At 33.7% G+C, this 10632-nt stretch overlaps 1 pseudogene; it reads right to left on the reverse strand.

Moving 5' to 3' along the window:
• Positions 1 to 1659: 1659 nt before the first annotated feature.
• LOC114743350 (transcription factor SRM1-like) lies at positions 1660 to 7160 on the reverse strand (annotated as a pseudogene).
• Positions 7161 to 10632: the final 3472 nt, after the last annotated feature.

Raw genomic sequence — 10632 nt, forward strand, 5'->3', positions numbered from 1 at the left:
TTTTGTACCCAAATAAAACTGTTCCACTTGCGCCCCACACCAAAGGCTGCGCACGACACCTAATTATTTACGTGTATTTTTAAGTTTTTAAAACATTTACCCAGAAAAAAAGTGTGCGTGTTTTATATTTTGTTAAAAATTTTAAGTGTAGACATCGATGCTTCAATTTAAATGATCCTTTTTATAATTTAATAGAGGTCTTAGGAAAATTTTTGAGCTAGGTAGGTGTTCTCTTATTGGATATAAGAATTTTGTTTGAAGTAATGTTAGCACTTCTTTCGTACAAAACGTTTAAGAAATTTATCTAGTAGTTCACAAAAAGGGGATCTTAGTTTTTTTTGGGGGGGGGGGGGGGGAGGAGGTACTTGGAACATTAACTTGGTGTGAGAAGAAATTTATTTAATGGTTTACAAAATGGATCATTCTATTCTTTCGATTTTAAATATAAAACCTTTATACTAGTAGTATAAGGGTCTTATATTTAAGATCGGAAAAGTATTAAAAAAAGGATGTAGAACATTAGCGTGGTGTTAGTTGATATGTTCCTTAGATGTGATTTTTCGTGAGGCGACTGTCCAATGATTTATAAAATGGAAAAGTAAAGAACTAAAATTAAGAGTTAATATGATTTTTAGTCTCTTAAGTTTATCTTTATGTTAATTTAATTCTTTAAGTTTTGAATTATATGATTTGATCATTCAAATTTGTTTTTATTTTAGTTTTGATTACTCAAGTTTTAAATCATGTTTTTACTTCTCAAGTTTCTTTTTAAAATATTAGTTCTTATAATTCAATAAAAATCTAGACTATTCTATCCCTTAAGAAACCAAAAGTAAGGTTTGAAACTTGAAAGACTAAATCAAAATTAAAAAAAAAAATTGAGGGATAAAAAAATTATATTACCTCTAATCCTTGATATAAGATTTCGTTTGATTTTTATTTTGATCTTAATTATAAGATCTTAATTCACTTTATCTCTCATATTTATGTATTTTTTCAAAATAGTCCTTCTTAACAATACACTTAGTAAGGATATTTTAGAAAAGACAACATCTATTTATTATAGATAACTAACTTAACTTATTTCTTTAATCTTCTCAAATTACTCAACTATCTCTTGTAATTAGGACCGGAGGTAGTATTAACACTACAATTAAAAATAAATTTTAAAATTACTATGAAATTTTTGGAATTGAATTTGAAAATTTAATGCCCTTGGTTGTTTTTTTTTTTTAAAAAAATCAAAACACGAACAAAGATGCTTGATTCATGTTGTTTTGGCAAAGTTCTTTTAATTAGTCGTGGAAATTACACGCAGCTAACAATGTGGAGAATTATAATTAACTCAAATTTATTCAAACAATGCGCAGCTTTTGTTACCAAAAAACGGGAACCGACTTCAAAATCGAATCTTGCATAAATTTAAACGAACATATTTAGATGGGCTTTCTCAGAGCATTTACTTCTCTCTCTTACATTGTCTGGATCATTATTTTTCAAGGCGATTTTAAAATAAACTCCATTAATCTCGTGCATCTAAATTTTTAATCCCAAATCACATCAAGCACATTACTTTTTACTACATGGCTTGTAAACCAGCAATTGTAAACCTCGTGAAATTTGCGCAGAGGCGCTGGGATTCGTTCTGCATGAAGAAGAGAAGGCAAGGGGCGCTGTAAAATTCAAGGGCATAGAACTCTTCTCTACACAAGGAGCAAATTCTATGAACAACATATCAATTTAAGGTCTACAGAGCAACCAATCCTTTTTATGCTCGTCCTATGGCAGGACTGCCAAGGACTCCAGTGCAGCTGATACAGATTCATGTGCGATTCATTCAAGTGCTTCACCGTAGCATATAGCTTATTATTATCACTGATCAAGCATAATACTCAATGTCTAGCGAAGAATTAAAGTGAATAGGCCTTCTAGTCTGCTGTTTCTTTGTACATTTGGCCTCTAAATACCAATAACCTCACCTATGAGCGGATGTGTGTGGCATAGGGTATGTCATAGGACCCATGTTCATTGGGGCACCAGGAACAACCGTGCCGGGAACTGGTGCTCGGACCCCATACGCCATATGTGGTGGCCCAGGAAGATTTACCGGTGTGCCCACTGCAGAGACCAGGGGTCCTCCAATAGGTTGCCCAATAGTTGGGGTACCATATATTCCTACACCAGGAGGTCCGTTTGGAGTTTGAGGGGCTTGTTTGCTTGATTTGGCAGCAGCATTGGATGTAGAAGAACCGTTTGTTTGACCAGTGATCGGTCCTTGAGGAGCTGAAATGTCTCCGTTGTTCACACTGGTGATATCATGTATACTGGATCTTCTTCTATCTTTATTCATGGAGTTCAAACGAATGAAGTATTTTGAGCATGGCTTGCTACTTGAGTGGGCGTTCTTGTCACCACAAAGTGCCTTGATATGCTTCGCCAGTCACCTTTTCCATACTTCTCCAAGCCAAGAAGAAATAACCTGTTTGACATATTTTAAAATTTTAAAACAGAAGTTCGATGAATTCAAGTTTTACACGTGTATATGAAAACAGATTTCTGGTGCAAGTACAACAAAACTGAAATTCACTAGAAACCCGCTTTCCTGTTAAATCCTATTTCCCATCAAATACAGTCACTTGAATTATCAATCACATTGACTCCTTGATATTAATTTAATTCCATCGAGCAAAATTTTCAAACCAGGGTACATGAATAGCAATAAAGCATTAAATAGATAGACAAGCAATTGCATTGACAAGACGTTAATGAGGAATAGATCATGAAAAGCATAGCTAAGCGCTTTGAAGAAACCAAACTCAACCGAGAAATCATACAGAATGGGAAACGGACCGCGTTCTTTCTTTGAAGAATGCCAATTTAGTAAACTCCAATTGTTTTTAATTTCCTATAGCCTTGAAGAAACCTAAAAAGAAGTAAAAATATGGAGCCAATTGGGTCCGATTCCCCAAGCATGTTGGAAAGAGAATTGATATCACAAATTCTGGACAAGAGTAGAAACAATATGTTGGCATTTGCTCCAATTCAAATTCCTCCAATTTTAAGCAAAATAAGTACAAAACCGGAAAGAAAATGCGAAGGGAGGTGAATCTGCCAATCGTGCATATGGCCCAGAAAACAAGTATTCTGCAATGAAGACTTCAAGAAATTCTAAGACAGAAAATACTTTCTTGGTTGCCACACGCCCAACTTCCAATGTGGGGGGAAAACATGATTTCTTCCAGCCCATCAAACACATTTTTAGTCCAAAAATCATATTCCCACGAAAGCATCTCCCCCTTCCTATTCCCCTCACGAATGGCTCCATCCTATCCTACCAAGCATAACCTGTAAGCCCCCACTCTGGATGTCCATTTCAAGAGGTATGATGCGTGAAAAGATTGCTGGATTTGTCTATTTCACTGTAAAATTTAAACTGGAACTTTTGAACTTTAATATTCTCAGGATGACCGAATGTCATAAGCATATTTGTCAAGGCATATAAGGAGGGTATTAAGTGCTTACGAAAGGCTTAAGATGCTATTTGATACATAAGAGATATATTTTTTCCAACCAACTCGAAATCTATTTTTGAGAGATATTTTTGGCCAACTATTTTTTCAAATATTTAGATATAACAAATATGAAATTTTTAAAATTGTTGTCTTGCATGTCCTAAATATAGGATTTTGGAGGCATCCAAATGAAGAGTGAGTCATCACTTAGCCATCATTTTCCCCGCCTTTTCTCCCCTTCCATTATCTTCGGATGACTTCCCTTTCATTCACCTCCCAAGTCCCGAACATGCACTAAATAACAACAGGTCTATTTACAGACAACCTAACTAAGATTGTCAGCTACAGAAATAGCATCTACAAGCAGTTAAAAAAACTGCCACAGGCTCCATCATGTCTCGGGCAAAATAACTCAACGTGCCGTTTCATCTGCTTGGTTTCATCTACAGAGTCTCAATAAGCATTAACCATTGATGTAACTTAAACAGGTAGCTAATGTCTTTCAAATGAGATAAGCATCAGATAGGAAGAAAGGTGATGAAGGGCAGCAACGTATCAAGCACTAAAAAACAAACAAGTTGGAAGTTGCATTAACTACTGTGTAGAGAAATCTACTTGCAAGAGTCATTGTTGCACTCCAATCACAGCTTGACATTTTCATGGATGTTACGTGCCAAAAGATGTTGCATATACAGAAATGAATACAGGAATACTCTCGTTCGAAACAGTTGATGCTCCAAAGGCCGGTTAGGACAAGAAACATTTTTGACATTTTTATCCCCCAAGGATAGAACATTTCTCAATTTGGAGTGTCCTTTGGCCAAAAAAAAATTTCGAGTGTCCCCTTCTGATTTTTCTATCCTAAAGCCTCATACCTTCTAGTTCATCTAAATTTGGTCCCTCCACATTGCTCATTGCTGTGCCGCAAGTGCATGGTTTACATGAAGAACTAGTTTTAAAATTGACATAAATTGACAAAATCAGAAACATAAGGACAAAATCAGCAAACATAACTTTCAGAAACCCTCTTATTGGAAAGATCTCGTATACCTACCCTCTCTCCCCAATACTACAATCCATTTTTATTACTAGTAATTTGAATCTAAAAATCCCATCACTGAACACATGTAATTGTTACATGGTTCATTAGCTCCCTCTCTTCCCCCCCCCCCCCCCCCCCCCAAAAAAAAAAAACCACCTTTGGAGTAAGTTTCATATTTTCCAGCTATTTTTTACCCTCGGTATTAACTTTAACACAACAACCATGTGTTTCTAACAGCAAATACCTCTAACAGACACAGTTTATTGATCATAATTCTCAATACAAAAATTTTTTAGGCCTTTACAGGTATCATCCTAATTGAATCCTGAGAGACGAGAATGGTCATTGACCCACCAAGAATTGTAAATTGTAAATGTTAGAAATAACAGCAGACATTAAACAACATCAAAGAATATTACTGTGTAAAATGTTCAGTAATCACAATGCCATGGTGTGGGTGAAATAGAAGAACCTTAGGATAGCCATCAGAAAGACTAGGGGTTAACATATATTAAACCAGCAAAAATCATTAAAAAATTTATTAAGGTCAATAACAAACCATTGATTAAAGCCATACTGCAATACCCATCAATCAGGACAAACAGTACACAATCAGATATAACTAGCCACAGAAATATACAATTAAATACACCTGTGCCAACAATTATAGAACAAATTTAAAGGGAGTAACCAACCTCCAGCAGAGTATAACCATCTATACGCGTATGTAAGTTTCAGCAAACATATAAGCAATGACAAAATTACCTGTGTTCATCTTCTGTCCAAGCAATACCCTTTCGTCGTTCCTGATCTGATCTTGAAGCCTTGGTTCCATGATTAGACTCACTGTTATAATGCCCAGAACCCTTCTTGCCCCCACCTTCATCACTAGCATGGCTGGTTGACCCCTCTGAAGAAGAATTATAGGAAGGTATAGGCACACAACCAGATTCGATCTGGTTAAGATCCTCAACCAATAGCTCGTAGTGATGTTTAATCTCTTCTAAAGTTTTCCCTGGTACATCAGCTGCAATCTTCTCCCATCGATCTGATGCATCTTCTGGATGAGTTGCTAGGGCATTTTCAAATGCTTTATCCTGCTCTCTGCTCCACACAGAGCTACTACCCACTTCATCAACAGTCATTAAGTCTCGCTTGAATCAACTAGAATTTTATTATAGTAAGAAGCAAAAGGTTTCTAGGTAACTGCTCTAAGATCTAGGTTAAACCCATCTTAAATGCCACAGATTCATGGAATTGCGTGATGGGAAAAATAATTCTAGACTATCTCCATGGCAAGCACTACTATTAACTTTGATGGCCTGCTAAATAACGGGTGGTGATCGGCCTGATACGTTGGATAGTAAGTGCTAGTATACGGTGAAGCCAACAGAAGCAACTAATCCCAAGGAGCTGAAGCAAAGCAAGAATACTGAGATGGGCAAGAATTGGATGAAGATTTGCTTCAGAATTCGAAACATAAGCACTCTTGTGAATTGCTGACCTATAGATGAACAGAAAAGAAATAAGGTTCACTTAGAACATGAGAAATATCTGACAACTATAAAGCCATAGATGCTGTACACGGTGTTATAAGGCAAGTGAAAACTTAGAAATTAATGTAAATGTTAGTCAATATGATGGTAATTAGGGCTTTGATTTTGATATACGAAAGAGACCTTTCGGATGCAAACAAATAAGAAAACCCGAGAAGACTATAATGGATAAGGAGTATTCAAATTGCTATTTCCCATTCCCACACACACCCAACAAAAGAAAATATCCAGTTTGCCCATACAATTCTACTGATAAGAACAGTTTTAACAGCGCGGGACCACGAAAATATATTCTTCCACTATGTATATTGATTTCGTAAAAATTGTCCAGCATTCTTATGCAGAAAATCACACAAATGAAAGCAACAAAGAGACAAAATGTTTCAAAGCCCCAAAGAGCAAGAAGAAATAATCTGAGGTTGAACGAGTATTAAGCGGAATCAAAACCCATTTAATACTTCATTATGAATAAAACCACCTTTAAGATAAAAAAATTGAACCCGGCAAAAATCTCAAATCTCAAAAGTTTGATGGATCACAGAGGAAACCCACCACAACATACCTTTGTAAGATTCAACGAAAAAAGCTAACAGTCGGTCACTGTAGATACCATTAAAGGAGTGGGTTTATGGGTATTTATCAGAGTTCAAGAGCACCAGCAAGTGATTAGAAAATAATCACCTCTCAAACACATGGGATGCAAAAGCTAAACTGGGGAACCCTTGTCCTGTTCCTATCCTATTACCATCAAGTTTCTGACACCTTAGCCAACAGTCAAAAAGATATTTTAGTTCCAACACCCAACAAACTATATTCACAGCCAAGTAAAAACCTAATCCCGAGCGCGACTGTGAAAGGTTCGCTGAAGCAACCAATTTTATGTGAAAAATTTGAGCCCCACAAAACCCCAGTAATTACTGTAACATCGTACATGATATAAATAGATTGCGCAACAAATTAATCTCAGCCACAAGAACCAAAAGAAGGTTAAAAGGAAAAAAAAATCAGAATCGGAATGAAAGATAATCTAGTAAATAAAACAAGTTTAAGAAAAAGCCCCAATATTTGATTGAAATTTACAAGGGTAGAACTTAAAAATCATGAATGACATTGATTGCTATCCTGAAATCCCACAAAGAGGTGCAGGATGGGTCAATTGGTCCCATCCCCCAACAACTACTTTGTTACAAATAGGACAGCTGGGCTAGAAAAAGCCACACCCCAAGTTGCAAACCACTGGAATCTGCGGCACCCATTAATATCTGACAGCTGATACAACATGAAGAGAGAGAAATTGAGGAGCGTCGGGTTTAGAGAGGGAATCAAAAGGTCCAAAAAGGTGGAGAGAGAGAGAGTGAGAGATACTATTGATTTATATTTTTCCTCTTCTTCACTTTATGATTTTCCTTATCTCTAACAAATCCAGGAATAAAAAACAATATCCAAATCAGAACAAGATGAGATAACAACGTCTATGAGGCAGGAATCCAAAAATAGAAGGATTGAAACAGATGCTTATCATATTCGAGGTTTATGAAATCGTCACCTTTGTATTTCTCTGGAAATGCTTGAAGGCTTCGATGTTTCCCTCTTTTATCCCCCTCTTTCTTCAGTTCTGGTGAAAGTTGAGTTGCCCAGCAAAATAGTCAAGGACAAATACTGTATCTTGTCTTTTTATGCGCGGATGTATTTGCATTTGTACCGCGGACTGATTAAGCCTTTCCTCCCTCCCCCGCCCCCTTCAATTTTGGGATATTTTTAATAGATTTTATAAGTTCGCACTGTTAAATGATTAATTTCTAGATACTTTGAATACTTCGTACAAACACATAATACGTGTAAATAATAACCATCGGAATCATTTCAATCTTTCGGATCTTCGCACTCATCTTTGTCATTTCTGAAAAATTCATATTTATATTTGTTGCCCTTCGGCATCACTGCATCAGTATCTTGCTTGGCGGAGAAACAGTTTTTAGCATTCCGGGTACATACTACCTCTCCCTCCTTTTTTGTTACTTCTGATCATTATAAGATATTATTTTATTTTTATTTTGATTTTAAATATAAGACCCAAATCCATTTTGTCTCTTATATTTATATTTTTTTTTTAAAGTAACCCTTCTAACAATAATAGTTCTAATTAATACATTTGATTAGTAAGGATATCTTAGGAAAGCCAACACCTATTTAGGACAAATAACTAACTTAACTTACTTCCTTGATCTCTTCAAATTAGTTAACTGTCTCTTATAATTAGGACTAGAGGTAGTATTTTGATCTTAAATATAAAATTTTAATTTAATTTATCTATTTTTTTTAAAACGGACCCTTATAATAATAGTGGCTTTAATTAATGCACTTAATTAGTAAAAATATTTTAAAAAATACTCCTCTGGTCCTTAATATAAGACCCATTTAACTAATTTGACTAGATTAAGGAAGTTAAGTAAGTTAGTTAATTATAAGAAAAGTGACATATTTTTCCTAAAACACCATAATCATCTTTCTTAATACCCTATCTTCCTCTTCTATTTGATTGTGGTTGAAGAAGTATCTATAGGGGTAATTTAGAAAAAATTGATAAATATGAGAAACGGGTCTTATATTTAGGACCAAAACCAACTCAAGAATTGGGTCCTATATTAAGAACCGGAGGAGTATAACACATATTTATTATAAATAACTAATTTAACTAATTTTTTTAATCTATTAAAATTAACCAACTAATTCTTATAAGATATATTTCTCCATAAGAACTAGCCGGAGGTTTTTTTTTTTCATTTAAATGCTCCTCCGTCCTGTGTATGTATATATAGCACCTAATTGAAAGATGACATGGACTTTATATCTAAGGCATATTTTACATATTTATTAATTTTTCACAAATTAATCTTATTGATATTTTACTAACAATAATTATCTAAGATGTTTTAGAAAATATAATATCATATTAACTAATTTAACTAATATTATTAATTATTTAAATTAGTTAATTAGGTTTATATGAGGATAATAAGGTTTTAATTCATTTTATTTTTTATATTTATTATTTTTTTATTATAGAAAGATTAAATCACACGTATTATAATTAAGCAATTTGTTTAATTTTTTTAAATCCATTTAGATTAGATAAATAGTTCTTACGTTAGAAATCAGAAGAATATATAATGTTTTTATTGTTTTTTAAAATAAAAATTGTACAACGCTACTTTGAATGTCAAGTGCTTGTAGCCAATATTACCCCCCACGCTTACACGAGGTTGTGAATTATATGCCTCATGTAAATGATATCCAGTAATATAAGAATTATTACTTCCGATCCTAAATATAAGAGCTAGTTGATTAATTTGAGTATATTAAAAAAATAAGTTAAATTAGTTATTTGTTATAAATAGGTGTTGTATTTCCTAAAATATCTTTGCTAATCAAGTGTATTGGCTAGAACTACCATTATTAGAAAAATTATCTTAAAAAAATAAATAAATATGACAGAGAAAATAGATTGCGGTCTTATATTTATAATCAAAATAAAAATCAAATAATATCTTATATTAAAGATCGGAGATAGTAGTATATTAGAAAGTTGGTTTTCCAAGAAATTCAAGCCCCAAAAAGAACTTAGAAAATAATGCTTCAATTTTAAAATAGCTTTTCAAAAAGAACAAAAATTAGTTACTACTGAAGCAATACCAAACATAATTTTTTTTTTTTATCTCACTTGAATTTGAAGTGTTTTTCTTACTTAAAAAAAGTCTAACACTAAGCCAGACAAGTCATACTTGAGGTAATTAAGGAAGAAGTGAAGAAAAAGTGAGGGCCAAAACAACGACTGCCCGCCAGAAGGACAAAAGGGGGACGTCAAGGAAAGCGGCCGAAAAACAAATAAAATCTGAAAGAGCCCCAATCATGCACGTAATTTTATTTTTTTGGCCTTGAATCGTGCACGTAATTCAACCTTATTTTTTATTAAAAAAAATAACTCTGCCTCGCATTTCCTCCTTATTACTATTATTGTTTTTGTTTCTGGGTTATATTTCATTCCACGTTTTTGCGCTACTCATATGTCATTTATTTGTAGTTTAATGTTTCAATTTAAAACAAAAACACAATTAAATTTAATCTTCTCATTGTACAGTCGGTTTTTATGAAAATATTAGTTTCTCAGGCATTATCAATTACAATACAACGTGTTTTATGATAAAGATATTATGAATGCTTTGAATTTATATTGTTTTTATTAAAAATTTTAAAAGTTAATATAATATTTGATCAATCAAATTTATGTTACTTTTGGTTTTGATTTTTCAATTTTCAAACTATAGATTTAAGCAGGACTGATAATATGGGTTGAACCTGCAGGCTCAATTCACAAACCCGACATAAAGTGGCAAGTTGGGTTGAAGAAAATAGGGATTATTTTGATACAGTCTTTTTCAGCCCATAGCTCCTAACCTGTGGGTTAGCCTCCACTTAATTTACATATAACTTTGTATTTTGTCAGAGACTTTAATTTTAAATT

This window comes from Neltuma alba, unplaced genomic scaffold, assembly GCF_004799145.2.
Source record: "Neltuma alba isolate B1F8T4 unplaced genomic scaffold, ASM479914v2 tig00003996_pilon, whole genome shotgun sequence".
Taxonomy (NCBI): domain Eukaryota; kingdom Viridiplantae; phylum Streptophyta; class Magnoliopsida; order Fabales; family Fabaceae; genus Neltuma; species Neltuma alba.